We start from the raw sequence: 18,122 nt of genomic DNA on the forward strand, positions 1-18,122 counted from the left end.
TTATTTCTTTTCCTATTTCACCTGGTCGATCAGCAAATCTGATGGCTACATTGTGACGAAGCTCGGGACGACGAAGACCAATGATAAGGGTGTTTTTGCCGCATTTATCGTGTCGCTCGCCAGATCCTAACTGGTTTGTAATTTCATCTTTCATTCTCTCTGTCGCATTTCATATACTTCGTCCTTGCATGTGATTTTTATTCATTTCCTTAGTGTGTGATTTTTGTCTCCTCGTTCAGAATCAGTTTTTTTAATGATTCAAGGGATGCTTTGTTGAATTGATTAATCGGTTTAAGTGTTGTCATGTTGAGCTGGTTAAGCAAGTTTCAAAGAAAAAATATTGTTCCTTTTTTTTGTATTAAAGTGCATTGTAATTTGAATATTTGGGGTTTCATGATTCGTGTTTTTATTTGCATGTCTGCTTTGTTTGAAGATTTATGACATGTTCATGCTTCGAATTTGATGATGCCGTTTTTCTTGTCGTGATTTGTGAGATCAATTTTGGATCATATGAGATTGCACTCTTGTAAGGGTTCCTCCTTGGGTTTTGGTTCATTGCGCAAGATCTTCAGCTGCTAAATGAAAAATTTTCCTTATTAATTTTTTTTGGACTAAGCCTTTAATTATCTTGTCAAAAAAACTATCATAGTGATTTTATGATTGACTTTGCTTTTTACTTTGTTTGCGACTTACTAAAGAAATCTGTTTTGTCTTATTTTGCTTTCATCTATTTTTTCAGGTTACTAAATTAAATGATAGAGAGACCAGTCAATGTACTTTTGAACATCAACAAAAACCAGCTTATCTTATTTGTATCACTGGGAGCATAGCTTAGACAATACATTGATGCTACACTAGATCAGGTCTTAAAAATTAAAATTGACTATGATCTTATTAGAATCCCAAAATTTAAGTATCACTTTTTTATGCTATTGAGGTTCCATTCGTTACCATTCCTCACTATATGCTTTTAATTCTACTAATTGAGTTTCTGGGTGTAAAATCAACCAATACTCAATTACTTTTCATGTTTCTCATACCTTTTCATTATCTATTCTTATTCTTATTCATGCCAACTGTGCTTTAAGAATCTACCCAATATTTAATCAATTGAAATCAACATGACTGAAAGTATATGATCCTGTATACCTTTCTACCCAATGAGTCCTTTGTCTTTTCTCCCTTGAAACTCTTTTTTCTCTAGTATTAATTGTTTGTCTCATTTGGTTTTTGGAAAACATGAATCCATGAAAACCATCCTTGGGGACTGAGGCTATTAGTTGGATTATACCATGTCTTTGCATTTGAATTTTCAAGCAAAAGGGTGTTACTCAAGGGCAATAGAGTTAAACACTGTCCACTATTAGATTCCTATAGAAATATCTCTCATGTCTAAATTCTGGTTTTTGTAATTCATCATGGGTACACTATATTTACCATGTGTGTGATGATGCAGGATATACCGGGGTTCTTTTAAACTGCTATGCTTTCCATGTATGTTTTACAAATAAAATATTGTTCTCTATTCTCTATTTTTTCAGGTGGGATACAATTTTTATGCACTTTTTTCTATTTTTGAACTTTCTCTTCTTTAATGATATGGGATCTGGAGCATAATATAGCTATTTTCTGTTACCAGCTTTGTATGTGATGCTGTGGATGGTTGGGCCACTCTCAAATTCAAGCAAGGTATAAGCTTTCTTGTAGAGGTCATACCAATTTTATTCTATCTGTTTATATAATTCTTTGACGAGTGTTATGTACACATTATCTCTTTCTAATAAAGTTTTGCTGAAGTGGTAAGATTAGACGTTGTTTTAAAAATCTATTGGGTTCAGACTTAAGGGCTTTGTGGTAAGTCTTGACCACGGAATGGGACATCATTTCCTCTATACTAACTTGTTTAGTTTAAAAAGGTAACTAGTCTATTTGATAAATAAATATTAACTTGGTTTTCTTGATTCAGTGTCGACCTTCGGAGCTGTTCTGAACATGGTTACAGACAGGTTATCTCTATCTCTTTCTGTTTCTACAAGCCAAAGAATGCGTTGTTAAACTTATAGTTCTTTACATTGTTTGATTTTTGTGTTCTTTGAATTAATGTGGCTTTCCTAATATCAGAATTAGCACTGCTTGTCTATTTGTTGTTCTTTCCCAAGTTTACATGTAAGATTTTTCTCCTTTTTAATTGTTCATAATTTGCTGTCATTTAAGCATGGGCATGTAAACCTGAATTTTGTGCTGAATTTGTGTAAAGGCCTGGCTTAATCTTCTTGTCCTTGCTAGCATTAGATATTGCTAGTCACTGGCTGCAAATGTACAGGTAATTCATGTCAACTTTGTCTTTTTTGTTCTTCCTTAACTCAAATTTTATGATCCTGCATTTGCTGGTTTGGGGATGATGTTCGTTAACTGCATTTTATTAGATCCTGCATTTCCCTTCTCTTGTATATGATGAAGCCTGAAAGGTTAGAGTTTGGTGATATCAATTTGAAATGCACAAAGCAAGTGGAAAGTGCTGCCACATGGCATGTGTCTTAATCACTTTCTTATGTCTTTCATCTAGTATCACCTCATGAATCATGATTTTATAGTTGCCAATTTTGTCTTGGCTTGTTTGCAAACTCATTGCAGACGTTACTACTTGCTGTTAAAATATATATGGAATCTGGGCCAAGCTGTTCTCATGATACTGGTTTTCCCCTGAATCTGCAGGTTGTTCTGTAAATTTCGAGTTCGCGAATTACACAATAATCACAAGCAAATGCAAAAGACCCAATTATCCACCCAAAGAATGTTATGGGGCATTCAAAGAATTTGCATATCCTTACGCCGATGTGTTGAATGATTTACAGAATGATATTTATTTGAGAATTCAAGAAAGGTGTGCTATTTATTTGATATCAAATCTGATTGATGATTCCTTTAAAGTTCCTTGTGATTACTTGAAGTGGCATTATTTAGTGAATTGGACTTGTTGTATCAGCTTCACTTATCTTACCTGGACTATGACTTTCGCAGAATTGGGCTGATTCCTGGCGTAGATGAACATGAACTTCAGGATAAAGTAGACAAACATTCAAATGATGTTGCACAAGTTCCAGGGGGAGAAATGAAATTAGAGCAAGGTGAACACATTTATATTTTATAAATTAGCAATTTTATGAACAAAATTAAACTTTTACAAAATTGTTAACTTTGTGAAATTAAAAATATGGATCATGATTACAAAATAGTTGTTTTTCTTCCCTCTGGATTATGATGAGATACTTGTGGCAGGTATAATGTTGCTATGTATCTGCTCATGTATACAAAGAAAGTGGGACTACTTTGGAAGCAAAGTTTACAGGAACTTTGCCAAAAGAACTCATGTAGAAGTGTTAGGGCATTATTTTGGAGAACAAATTCTGGTCACTACATTGTTTGGTTCACACTATCACAATGTTAGTTTGCTATTTGCAGTGTCTGGTCACTACTTTAAATGTTCAAAAAATATAGAAGTGATAAGAGTCTAACACTCTTATGATATTTTTCAGGGGCTAATGACTTTGGTCAACTAGGTGATAGAACCGAGGAGTGAAGAAAATATCTAAAGAAAGTAAAGCTATTAGAGTCAGAGTTTGTAAAATCTGTGTCTTGTATAATTCTTAATTCTCTTCTTAGAAATTTATTTTTGTTAATGTTTGTAAATTTCATGTGCGTGGCTGTTGCATGTATACAGATGACATTGTTGTAGGCTTTTACCAAGTATTGAATGAAGGAACATAAATTTGAGTGCTCCCATGTAAGCTTTTATCAGATTTTTTTTTTTAATTTGATTTAGCTATAAAGCGTGACAATAGGTTTGTATCTAGGCACACAACTTAAAAAGCGTGGTTATATCTCATTATCGGGACACTTTAAAAGCGTAGCCATATGTCTTCCTGTTGGCACGCTTTTAAAGCGTAGCCATATGTCTCTCTATTGGTACGCTTTAAAAGCGTAGCCATATCTTGCTGTTGGCACGCTTTAAAAGTGTAGCCATATTTGGCACATATGGCCACGCTTTTAAAGCGTGGCGATCTTTTAAAGCGTGGCAAAAGATAAAGCGTGGCAATAGGTCAGCAAAAGCGTGGCGATAGAGCAACCGGCACCCTTGCAGTTGTGACCCTTTCAAAAGTGTGTCGGTAGCTCAAAAAGCGTAGCGAAAAGCTATCGCTATGCATTTTTAGACTTTTTTCCACGCTTTAAAAGCGTAGCAAAAAGCTTGTTTTCTTGTAGTGCAAGAGGGTTAAAAGCATGCAAGTAATAGGCATGAGAAGCATAACTCAAGCATCAATTATGGAATGTACCAAATTAAGAGCACTTGTATGATGACAATTGTGAATGATAATCCCAATAAGTGTGGATTACAAGTGTTTGTGAAAAAGAGAGGCATTAAAGTGTGAGAGTAAAGTAGAAAAGAGTTCAAAATGCCTTGAGAGCTTTTCCACAAATACTTGGTGTACAAGTTAAAATAGGAATTAAAATAATGAATCTAAATATATATGAGAGCCAAAATTAAATGTCAATTGTCAAATCACTCCTCATAATATCCACAAGCTCAATGATAATAAAGTAATACCCAAATAAAGTTCCAACACCAACATAAAAAATGCATGATAAAAGAATGAAAAAGAAACCATAAATAATAAGCTAATATAATATTTGAGAAGAAAGAAAAATAAATAAATGCAATAATTGAAAGAAGAATGAAAGAGTAGAGGGGAGAAAGAAACCTGAGGGAGAAGTTGAAGAAGGGAAGGAGAAAGTAGTAGGAAGTAAGAAGTAAGAAGGAGGAAAGAAAGAAGAAGAAAGAAGAAAGAATTAGGAATGAAAGAGAATCAGGATTTGGGAGGGGAAAAATTGAAATCTGGACGGTGATAAACCACTATTTTATGGTTTATCTTGTGTTCAATTGAGTGGATTTCATCAACTATTTACCCACTTATTCATTATATTTGCATGGTTTTATATTTCCTTCCTAATTTTATTCTATAATTGGAAACTTGCTTCCGAGCCTTTTAATTACCAAAAATTAATTTCCCCTTATCACCATTCGATACCTTGTTATGTATGTTAAGTGTTTTTAAAGATTACAGGGCAGGAATGGCTTGGAGGATGGAAAGGAAGCATGCAAAAGTGGAAGGAATACAAGAAGTTGAAGGAACTGCAAAGTTGTCAGCCTGACCTCTTCGCATTCAAACAGTCATAACTTGAGCTACAAAGGTCCAAACGATGCGGTTCCAGTTGCATTGGAAAGCTAACGTCTGGGGCTTCGATTTGATATATAATATGCCATAGTTGCCCTGATGCTAGGCGACACGATCGCATGCTCCATGCGGATGTGTCGCAGTGACGAAAAACCAGCGTGGCAGATTTCTTCTCCGGGGGCTGTTTCTGACCCAGTTTTCAGCCCAGAACACACAGATTAGAGGCTATAAAGTGGGGGAATCCATTCATTCATAATCAGGGCTTTTATATTCACAATTTTAGGAGTAGATGTAGTTTTTAGAGAGAGAGAGGTTCAATCCTCTCTCTTAGGATTAGGATTTAGGATTTCTCTTAGTTTTAGGAGTGACTCTCAATCCCAGGTTCAATTTTCCTTTTCTTTATTTTTCTAATTTAATTTATGAACTCTTCCATGTTACATTTGATATCTTTATTAGTGCTAATTGAGGTATTTCAGTTTATTATTGCTTTCTTTTATTTACATTATTGTTATTCCCATCTGAAGACATTTTTATTCCAGTAGATTTACTTTTCTCCTTTTTGGTCTTGGTTAAGAAATCAGTAACTCAGGAGTTATCAAACTCAAACATGATTGATAATTGTTATCTTTGTTAATTAAATTGAACTTCAATAATCCCAATCTATTCTTAGGAAATAAATAGGATCTAAAGATCAAACCAATTAATCCCTTGACCTTCCTTTGCCTTAGTAAAGGTTAACAAAGTGGAATTAAGATTCAATTTTCATCATCATTGATAAGGATAGCTAGGATAGGACCTCTAATTTCTAATACCTTGCCTAGATTTTATTTTATTATTACTATTTTATTTTATTGTTTTTGTTCAACATACTGCTTCCTTACTTTCAAAACCCCCAATTTACAAACTCATAACCAATAATAAGAACATACCTCCCTACAATTCCTTGAGAAGACGACCCGAGGTTTAAATACTCGGTTATCAAATTTAAAGGGGTTTGTTACTTGTGACAACCAAAACGTTTGTATGAAAGGACTTTTGAAGGTTTAGAAACTATATTTGCAACAAGAATTTATCCGCAAATTTCTAGACCACGCAAAAGTTCTTCTCATCAGGCGATGTACTGGTGTAAGTGAGGCGGCGCATGCGACGCGCACGCGTACCGCACACGTACGCGTGGGTTGCGCAAAGTTTAAGTGGATGCATAAGCGTCTGGCAAGCGTACGCGTGCCCTTGGTTGTGCCAGTCGCGCGAGAGCAGCCGTGCACACGCATAACTCTCTGTTCGCATAGCATAGAAACCAAAATTTGCATCTGACGCGTGCGCGTCAGGTGCGCGCACGCGTGGGTGGTATGAAAGTTAAGGGACGCGGACGCGTACGCGTGAGTGATTTTGTGCTTCTAGCACAGTACCAAACCCATACCATCACAACTCTCTATTCAGCACGCTATTTACACCGATTTCCAGGGTCACGCGTGAGGTACACGTACGCGTGGGCTTGTTTGCGCGCAAAGCATGGTACTAGCGCCACTCCCGCGTAACTCTCTGTTCAATACCTATTCCTGTGGCATTCACAAGTGATGCGTGCGCGTCGAATGCCCTTCCCCTCCCCCCCCATTTTTTTTATTATTATGCAGATTGCAGATGATTTATGCAGAATTTATAAAGTAACACTTGATAAAAATAAGATAAAACTAAGAATAAAAATGAAAGATCAGACCATTGGGGGTTGTCTCTGACGTCGGGATTCTTACCAGTAAAGAGGTTCATAGAAACAGTCGCGTTGTAGATATAGTCTCTAAACCGACAAAAATCCCTTCGTACAAACATTTTGGGTGTCACAAGTAACAAACCCCTTTAAAAATTGTTAACCGAGTATTCAAACCTCGGGTCGTCTTCTCAAGGAACTGCGAGGAAGTATGTTCTTATTATTAGCTATAAAGGTTGTAATCGGGGTTTAGAAGATGAGAAGCAAGTAATTTAAATGACAGGTAAAGTAAATGGCAATTAAAATAAATAAATACTGTAAAGCAGACTTTTGGCAAGGTAAGAGAAGTTGGAGGTCCAACGTAGTTATCTCTCTCAACTATAATGAAAGTTGAATCTAAACTCCACTTGGTCAACTTTTACTAGGGCAAAGGAGAGTCAAAGGACTAATTAAATTGACCTTTGAATCCTATTTATTTCCTAAGAAAAGGTTGGGATTACTTAAGTTCAGCTCAATTAGCAAGATAATGATTATCAGTTATGTTGAGTTTAATAAATGTTGAGTTACTGAATTCTTAACCAGGACCAAAAGGGGGAAACTAAAATTGCTGGAATAATAAAAATATCCTTAGATGGGAAGCAATGGTAACTTAAATCAAAGAGAACAATCATGAACTGAAAATACCTCAAATATTATTAATTCAGATAACAATCTATAACATGGATGAAATTCATAAATTCACTGATCAATTCAAGTGCTGGAATAAATAAAAGTAAAAGGAAGCTAAAACAAAGGAACGTAAAACCTGGATTGAGAGTCACTCTTAAAACAAGAAGAAATCCTAAATCCTAAAAGAGAGAGAGGAGAAGATCTCCCTCTCAACTAAATCTAAATCATTGAAAAGTAAAAAAATGCGAGCTCTCTTTTGAATGGATGCATTCACACACTTTATAACCTCTGGTTAATGCTGTCTGTACTTGGATCTGGGCCAAAAATGGCTTCAGAATTCGCTGGGGGTGTATTCTACAATTTCTGGTGCGTGGCCTCTGTCACGCGTCCGCGTGGGTCACGCGGTCGCGTCATTCGGAGCTTTTCCTTGCCACGCGGTCGCGTCAGTCATGCGACCGCGTCATATGCGTTCTGCTTAAGGCGCGCGGTCGCGTCAGTCATGCGGCCGCGTCGCTGCTGATTCGTACTTGGCACGCGATCGCGTCATCCATGCGATCGCGTGGATACCAGTTTCCTTAAAGCTCCGTTTTGCCTTCTCCTTCCATTTTTGTATGTTTCCTTTTCCATCCTTTAAGTCATTCTGCCTTAGAAAATCTGAAACTACTCAACACACTAATCACGGTATCGAATGGAAATAAAGGTAATTAAAATAATTAATTTTTAAAGCTTAGGAAACACGTTTTTCACAATATGACATAATAAGGAAGGGAAAGTAAAACCATGTAATTAATGTGAATAAGCAGGTGAAGGATTGTATAAATCACTCAAATTAAGCACAAAAGAACTCATGAAATATGGGTTTATCAACCTCCCCACACTTAAACACTAGCATGTCCTCATGCTAAATCCAAGGTAAATAATTAAGGTTAAAGTGATGGAATGTCATGCAATGCAACCTAATTTAAATGCAACTACCTAAATGAATGATGCATCATGCAACTCTAAATTATTCACTTATATATAAAGCTTACATGTGGTCAAGTTAATTCACATTCTCAAGGAGTCATGTATATATATATATATATATATATAGCCAACCCTTAAATAATAAAGCATTTTAGCAAATGAGATGGGAAAGAAAACATTGTACAACCTTGCAAAATAATTAGTAAATTTAAGCATAGATATATGTTGATGAGTTATTGAACCCTCACTAGATTTTGTGTTTACTCTTTAGTCACTCAGTGTTTATTTTATTCACTCTATTTTTCTTTTTATTCTTAATTTCTATAGCTTTGTTCTTCATCTAACCAATCAACAATTATAGAATATAGTCATACCAAAAAGTCATGAGGTCTTTAATTGAGGTTGTAATGGGGTCAAGGTAAAGGTAAGGATTTATGTATAGGGTCAAGTGAGCTAATAAGTGAATCCTTAATTAGACTAAGATCTCACCTAACATACATATTTAGTAAAATAAAATCTTTTCACCTATTTTCCCATGTTATCCCACTTATTGTTACATACTCATGTTTCACTTTTTATTTTTTTTATTCCATGTGCATTGCTTTTATTTTGCATTGGGGAAATTCTTTTGTATCCCCCTTTTATTTAAATGCTGAAAAATAACTCTTTTTTTTCAAGGCACATGGCAATTATATCACTTTGATTTTCTCATGAGAATGCTTCCCAAATTTATTTTATTTCTTTTAACTTCTCTACCTTTTTGTTTCTACCATCCATGTTCCCAAAAGGTTTCCCACATTTAACTCTATTCATAATTTTCTATCTTAAGCTAACCAAGGATTCACTTGGGATTTTCTTTTGTTTTTCTGCTTAAGGCTATTAATTTGGCTAAATAGAATAAAGGGGTTTTTAAAAGGCTCAAGGGGGCTAACAAGGGTGATATAAAAGATAGGCTAATTTGGGGTAAGTGAGCTGAAATCAATTGATGGCCTCAATCATTCTCTTGGTATGTATCTATTCTATATTCTATAATTGGACATATAGATTAAAGCAAAGGAAAGAACATCAGAATAAAAAGAAATGAAACACACAGAAATAAAATTATGGTTTGAATGCAACCATACAATTAAGCTCAAGACTCACAGGCTGTGTGTTCTCTAACTCAAGCATCATATATCATTTATATATTGTATGCAGGTTTAGTTAAAAATTCCCATTATCCTCATAAAAAATTTATTTAGGGTAGCTTTTAACGTTTTAATGTTCCTCCTTGATGAAATGTTGTCAGCTTAACTTCATCATGTAATGCTATATACAAGTTTTATGGATTTAAATCTGTTATGTTCAATTTCCTAGCTTACTTCCTTTTTATATTTTTCAATTTTAAACTATACTATCTTATGCTAAAAAGGGTAAGCTATACTAATTAATCCACTAAAAAATCAGAATTGCAAACTAAACTAAATAACTAAAATAAACTAAATGGCTAAAATATGAACTAAGAATGCAAAATGCAGAAAATAGAGTAAAAATAAATAAAAGCAATGTATAAGTACTCAGAAAATAACAGTAAAAAGAAAAATACAATAAATATCCAAAATAAAAGAAAAAGTATGTAGTGGTTCACCAAAATAAACGCCAGAGATGGCGACCTCCCCACACTTAAAAGGAAGCATCATCCTCGATGCTCATTCAAGCCGGGTGTGAAGGAGTGTCATCACTGGTAGGGATGGTAGCTGGAGTCTCAGTGGTGGTGGTGGGCTGAGGGTCTGGCTGCTGTGGAGGAGGTGCTGACTGGATCGGGATCTCAAGATCCGCAACCTCAATCTGATGTGGGACCGATGCCTGTGGTGCGGCTGGTGCTGGAGGAAAAAGGAGGAAGAAGGAGCAGAGAGGGAGAAGAGGGTTGGGGGTCGGGGGCTGCGCGACTGATAGGGTTCGCGTGGTTGGGGGGGTTATATTTTCGAATCCACGCAGCCGCGTGGCGCACGCGGTCGCGTGGCGCACGCGGTCGCGTGGTTGGGGTGAAAATGGGAGTGACGCGATCGCGTGGGGCGCGCGATCGCATGAGAGGGGGGAAAGAAGGGTGACGCGATCGCGTGGGTCACGGGATCGCGTCACTGGAATTCGTGCTAAATGCACGACTCCAGCGCCGTTTTAGCGCAACTCTCTGTCTCCTTTTGGGATGATGTGCAATCCATGCGATGCGATCGCGTCGCTCACGCGTTCGCGTGGGATTGGTATTGTGCAAGTGACGCGATCGCATGGGGCATGCGATCGCGTGGGCCAATTTGTGCGAAACGCACAAGGGCCGCACGATTCCAGCCTAACTTTCTGTTCGTTGGATCCTTACGCCGATATATATATCACGCGGTCGCGTGGGTCACGCGGCCACGTGGGTCACGCGGTCGCGCGGGTGGTGTCTTTCGCAATATGACGCGATCGCATGGGGCATGCGGTCGCGTCGTGCACCCTTTTTTTTTATATGCATGAAAAATGCAGAATGCAATGATTAACATGAATACTATGCATGATTCTAGGTTTAATAGATTAAAATGAAAAAGGAAAAATGAAAGCATTTAACAAGAAATAAATTGAAAAAGAAGCGACCATACCATGGTGGGTTGTCTCCCACCTAGCACTTTTAGTTAAAGTCCTTAAGTTTGACATTGGAGGAGTATCTTGTTATGGTGGTTTATGTTTAAATTCGTCCAAAAATCTCCACCAGTGCTTGGAATGCCAATAGCCTCCGGGGTCCCAAACTAGGCATGCAAAGCTTCTGAGCAGCTCCAAACAGATTTTCAGGCTCCCGGGACCACGAATGTCAGGATAGAGTCCAGGATTCCAAGCCTTGCTTTTAAATCCGCCTCCGTCTTGATCTGCATGTTTCCATTCGGGCGGGTTAAAAAGTAGAATCTCACCTTGGTGACCAAACATTTTCCGTGATCCATGTAATTGAGCATGATACCAATCCGTGTACTTCGAAGTGAAGCGTGGAAACTTATTGAGCCTTGTGCACCAGCTCTGAGTACGAGCCATTTCCCTCTTACTCTTAAAGCCGCAGAGAGCTCTAAGCTGGCCATCTGTTTCAAGCAATCCATATTCAAATGAATAAGTAAAATTATAAGTTAAGGATTGTACCCACTTCAAGCTTGTATTAGGTGGTAATGGCCTTGGGATAGGTGTTTTTGGTGGTTCTGCAAGTTCCATTTCCTTGTGCTCTTCTGTGAATTCCTCCACTTCTTTGCAAAGATTTTCAATTGTATCTGTGTCCTGGTCAAAGTCTTCTGTGTCTTCCTCATCACTTGAGTCATAGATTGGAGGTTGAGAGAAATCTACCTTTACATCATCTTCATATTCACTTGGGGAAGATTCTTCGATCTCAGAGAATTCACTTGCGGATGCAAGTTCATCACTAAGAGAGTTAGACTTGTGACTATCATTATCGAGGGAATTTGTTTCTTGGATTATTCCGTCTGATTCTTCATAAACGACTTGCCTTGGAGAAATATCCTCCTTAGCATAAACTGTAGTCTCCTTGACGGCGTTTTCCTCAATTCTGGATTCCCATGGAGGTTCAGCATCTCCTAGATCTTCAACCAACTCTTCTTCTTGAACAAAGACAGCTTTTTCTAATTGTTCTAGTACAAATTCATTCTCTGTCTTGTCCACTGGAGTTTCTGGCAATTCCTTCATGCTCTGCTCTTCATTGGGCTGTCCACATGGAGCTGTGGCTGATCCTTGTGTATTTGAGCGCCTAGAAGCCCATTGAATCATCGCTTGCTCCAGTTGTTGAATGGTTGTTTAAAATTTAATTACTGTTTCTCTTAGGCGATCCTCTGCTTCTCGGGTTGCTGGACTTGGACATGATACAAAGGAAAGTGGTGGTGACTGGGAACGATTGGATTGGTATTGGGGTAAAGAAGGATCATATGGTGGCGAATGGTGAAGAGAAGCTTGTGAGTGTGGTGGTTCGAGGTTATGTTGAAAGGATGGTTTATATGCATGGGGTGGGGCTTGTTGGTAGTTACAAGGTTGTCCACTATGTCTTTCAGCTGGGTATGCACTGTAGAATGGTCTTTGTCCAGGATATCTCGGAGGGTGTTGCTGCCAAAAGGGTTGATTAGATCCTCTTGGTTTCATCCATCCTTGATTGGTCTGACCTTGATGCACATTCCTGCTGTAACTTCTATTTCCCTTAACAATATTAGAACCAAACTCAAAGCGAGAGGGGTGAGAGTTCATAGTAGCAAATAAAGATAAAAAGGAAAAACAAAATTAAATAAACAAGCAAAAGAAAAATATTTACAATAACCAATAATAAGGCACACGTTAGCAGTTCCCCGGCAACGGCGCCATTTTGATGTCGGGATTCTTACCAGTAAAGAGATTCATAGAAACAGTCGCGTTGTAGATATAGTCTCTAAACCGACAAAAATTCCTTCGTACAAACGTTTTGGGTGTAAAAGTAACAAACTCCTTTAAAAATTGTTAATCGAGTATTCAAACCTCGGGTCGTCTTCTCAAGGAACTGCGAGGAAGTATGTTCTTATTATTGGCTATAAAGGTTGTAATCGGGGTTTAGAAGATGAGAAGCAAGTAATTTAAATGACAGGTAAAGTAAATGGCAATTAAAATAAATAAATACTGTAAAGCAGACTTTTGGCAAGGTAAGAGAAGTTGGAGGTCCAACGTAGTTATCTCTCTCAACTATAATGAAAGTTGAATCTAAACTCCACTTGGTCAACTTTTACTAGGGCAAAGGAGAGTCAAGGGACTAATTAAATTGACCTTTGAATCCTATTTATTTCCTAAGAAAAGGTTGGGATTACTTAAGTTCAGCTCAATTAGCAAGATAACGATTATCAGTTATGTTGTGTTTAATAAATGTTGAGTTACTGAATTCTTAACCAGGACCAAAAGGGGGAAAGTAAAATTGCTGGAATAATAAAAATATCCTTAGATGGGAAGCAAAGGTAACTTAAATCAAAGAGAACAATCATGAACTAAAAATACCTCAAATATTATTAATTCAGATAACAATCTATAACATGGATGAAATTCATAAATTCACTGGTCAATTCAAGTGCTGGAATAAATAAAAGTAAAAGGAAGCTAAAACAAAGGAACGTAAAACCTGGATTGAGAGTCACTCTTAAAACAAGAAGAAATCCTAAATCCTAAAAGAGAGAGAGAGAGGAGAAGATCTCCCTCTCAACTAAATCTAAATCATTTAAAAGTAAAAAAATGCGAGCTCTCTTTTGAATGGATGCATTCCCACACTTTATAACCTCTGGTCTATGCTGTCTGTACTTGGATCTGGGCCAAAAAGGGCTTCAGAATTCGCTGGGGGCGTATTCTGGAATTTCTGGTGCGTGGCCTCTGTCACGCGTCCGTGTGGGTCACGCGGCCGCGTCATTCGGAGCTTTTCCTTGCCACGCGGTCGCATCAGTCATGCGACCGCGTCAGTCATGCGGCCGCGTCGCTGCTGATTCGTGCTTGGCACGCGATCGCGTCATCCATGCGATCGCGTGGATACCAGTTTCCTTAAAGCTCCATTTTGCCTTCTCCTTCCATTTTTGTATGTTTCCTTTTCCATCCTTTAAGTCATTCTGCCTTAGAAAATCTGAAACTACTCAACACACTAATCACGGCATCGAATGGAAATAAAGGTAATTAAAATAATTAATTTTTAAAGCTTAGGAAACATGTTTTTCACAATATGACATAATAAGGAAGGGAAAGTAAAACCATGCAATTAATGTGAATAAGCAGGTGAAGGATTGTATAAATCACTCAAATTAAGCACAAAAGAACTCATGAAATATGGGTTTATCAGTCTCCCACCTAGCATTTTTCTTTTACGTCCTTAAGTTGGACGGTCCACAAGCTCAATCTTCTTCTATTGGTGGATCCTCAAAGAGGAAGACCTCTAGCTCCTTATCATTCATCATTTTCTCACCATGATACAGCTTCAAGCGGTGTCCATTGACTTTGATGAATTCGGAGCTTAAAGGATGACTCAGGTGGAAGACGTCATATGGCTCTACCTTTTCCACCTGATAGGGACCTTTCCATCAGGATCTCAGCTTGTCTGGTATGAACCTCAACCTAGAGTTGTATAGGAAAACCAACTCCCTAGGTCTGAACTCTCTTTGCTTGATATTCTTGTCATGCACATCCCTCACCCTCTCTTTGTATAGCCTGGAGTTCTCATATGCTACGAGTCAAAGGTTCTCTAGTTCTGCTAGTTGCAGCTTCCTTCCAGCACCGGCCTTCTCAAATCCCATGTTGCATTCCCTTACCGCCCAGAAAGCTTTGTGCTCCACCTCCACTGGAAGGTGACAACCTTTGCCATAGACTATGCGGAATGGACTCATGCCGATGGGTGTCTTGTATGCTATCCTATAAGCCCAGAGCACATCTACAAGCCTGGTGCTCCAGTCTTTTCTGTGAGGCTTGACAATCTTCTCCAGTATATGCTTTATCTCTCTGTTAGACACCTCAGCTTGCCCATTGGTCTGGGGATGGTAAGCCGTTGCTACCTTGTGAACAATGCCATGTTTCTTCAGTAGACCTGTCAATCTCCTATTACAAAAATGAGTGCCTTGATCACTCACGATTGCTCGTGGGGATCCAAAGCGACAGATAATATTATTTCGAACAAAGGAGACAACAGTGTTAGCATCATCAGTACGGGTAGGAATTGCTTCCACCCATTCGGAAACATAATCAACAGCTAACAGTATGTATAAGAAACCACTAGAGTTTGGAATGGACCCATGAAGTCAATGCCCCAAACATCAAAAATTTCACAGAACAACATAAGTTGTTGGGGTATCTCATCCCTCTTGGATATAGTTCCAAACCTTTGGTATGGGAAGCAAGATTTACAGAAGGCAGTAGCATCTTTAAAAAGAGTGGGCCACCAGAATCCACAGTCTAAAATTTTTCTAGCTGTTCTTTGAGGACCAAAATATCCACCACTCTCAGAGGAGTGACAGGCCTCTAAAATTGATTGGAACTCTGATTGTGGCACACACCTTCTAATTATTTGGTCAGCACCATACCTCTATAAATATGGGTCATCCCATATATAATATTTGGACTCGCTTTTAAGCTTGTCCCTTTGATGCTTAGTAAAATTAGGAGGGAAGGTATGACCAACCAAATAATTAGCTATAGGTGCATACCAAGGAACTACCTCAGATATTGCGTGTGATGTGCGGAAAACGATCCGACACAAAACTCACCGGCAAGTGCACCGGGTCGCATCAAGTAATAAAAACTCACGGGAGTGAGGTCGATCCCACAGGGATTGAAGGATTGAGCAATTTTAGTTCAGTGGTTGATTTAGTCAAGCGAATCAAGATTTGGTTGAGTGATTTGTAACTTGCAGAAATTAAATTGCATGAAAAATAAAGGGAATGGGTAATTTGCATGAAATTAAAGAGAGCTGAAATGTAAAGTGCTGAATCTTAAAGAACAAGAAATTAAATGGCAGAAACTTAGAATGCAAGAAATGTAAATTGCAGAATCTTAAAGTTCAAGAAATGTAAATGGCTTGAATTGTAAAGGGAATTGGGAATTGGATTTGCAGAAATTAAACAAGGAAAAGTAAAATTGCAACAAACATAAGAGTGGAAGATGAATTGGATTGAATCGGATCTTGAAGCAGAAATGTAAATGAGCTTGAAAGCAGTAAACAGAGAATGTAAAATGATAATTCAGATCTCAGGACCCAAGAGACTAGATAACCAAGTCTAGATCTTAATGCCTTCCTAGATCCAACAAGAACAATTGCAAAGGGAAAGTAAATTGCAGAGAAAGTAGATGAAGAAGCAATTAACAGAAATTTAAATTCAATTGTGCAGTAAAGAAACAGAGAGGTCTCAGGATGAGATTGAAACAGAATTCCTTCAATTCTCCAACCCAAGATCCAAGACAATTGTAATTGAAATTGAAAGCAAGAAAACTAAGAGGAAGGGAATTCAATTCTCCTTCCCCGAGACTTAGAAATTAAAATTCACTCCACACCAAAAGCTCTCCGAAAACTCTCTAAAAAAACTAAAAGGAAAAGCTCCTCTAAAAACTTAAATCCTATGCTATTTATACACTTTCTTCAAATGGTCTTCAAGCCTTCAATTGGGCCTTTGCTCTTGATGAAATTGGGTTGATAGAGGCCTTGGTTGATTGCTCTTGGAGTTTAGAGAAGAACCGAAGTGAACCGGGTTTGTAAGATTGAGTAAAAGTTTGAGTAAAAGTTTGAGGCAAACTTTTACTCAAACTTTTCATATCAGCCACCCCATCCTTGCTGCTACCAACGTTTGAGCCAAAGTTTGGGGTCAAACTTTTGCTCAAACGTTGGCTCCCCCTTGCACACTCATGGCGCCAACGTTTGCCAAAAAGTTTGAGGCAAACGTTGGCGCAAGCTTTTGCTCTCCAGGGTGTGTTGTTCATGGCGCCAACGTTTGCCAAAAAGTTTGAGGCAAATGTTGGCGCAAACTTTTGCTCTCCAGGGTGTTGATTTGTGATGCCAAAAGTTTGCCAAAAAGTTTGAGGCAAACTTTTGCTCAAGCTTTTTGCTCCCTGGTTCGTTTTCACTTATTCCAAAAGTTTGAGCTAAAGTTTGAGGCAAACTTTTGCTCAAACTTTTTGTCCTCTCTTCCTCCTAGCCATTCCTTCTTGCTTCAACCTTTCTCCAAGCTTTCTTCACCTATCATTAATCAACCAAACACATCAAAGCTATGCTCAAAATCATGAGATATTCATTCTTTCATAATATGTGACAATTATAGCATAAAACCTCATGAAATTGCATTAATTCATCTATGGTTGATTAAATCAAAGGAAGCATGAAAATCTACCCAATTGGCTTGCTTATGTCTCAAGAAAGTGCATAATTCAAATGAAAATATAAGAAAAAGGCTAGTGAAACTAGGCTAAGATGACTTGTCATCACAACACCAAACTTAGAGCTTGCTTGTCTCCAAGCAAGAAATGAATTATGCTCCAGGGTTCTTTCAATTAAGACGGATTGAAGAATAACTTGTAAAGTCCTGTGAGTGAAGTGATTAAGTAACAGTGGGGTGAACTCTAAATCATATGCTCATGCAAGGGCTTCAGTGCTCACTAGTCCTCACATATTGGGAGTCTTAGGTCTTAGGATTTTCATCCAAATGGTATCATAGAGATCTCTTTATATGTAATCACCTTGAAGCAACTTATAGTTTCTTTGCTTTGGCCTTGACTCTAAGTGTCATGTCTCAAAGCGGCTCTTTAGATAAGCTTTCAATCAATACTCCTAAACCAGTTGGTTTTAAGGTATTAGGTGTTAAAGCACCCCTAAGGATTTACTTGCTCAAGCCTCTTTCCTTGATACAACTCAACCACAAGCATTTACTAGGCTAACAACTCTTTGAGTTTTGTTTCTTCTTTCTTTTTCTGCCTAGTAATTGATGCTCAGAGCCTTGGGCCATGTTCTTTTTGTCTTTGTATTTTCTTTTCTTTCTTTTGTTTTGTTTGCTGCTTCTTGGATCAATAAATTTTTG

Source organism: Arachis ipaensis, chromosome B5 (assembly GCF_059453495.1).
Source record: "Arachis ipaensis isolate K30076 ecotype BB chromosome B5, ASM5945349v1, whole genome shotgun sequence".
In the NCBI taxonomy this organism is placed as follows: Eukaryota; Viridiplantae; Streptophyta; class Magnoliopsida; order Fabales; family Fabaceae; genus Arachis; species Arachis ipaensis.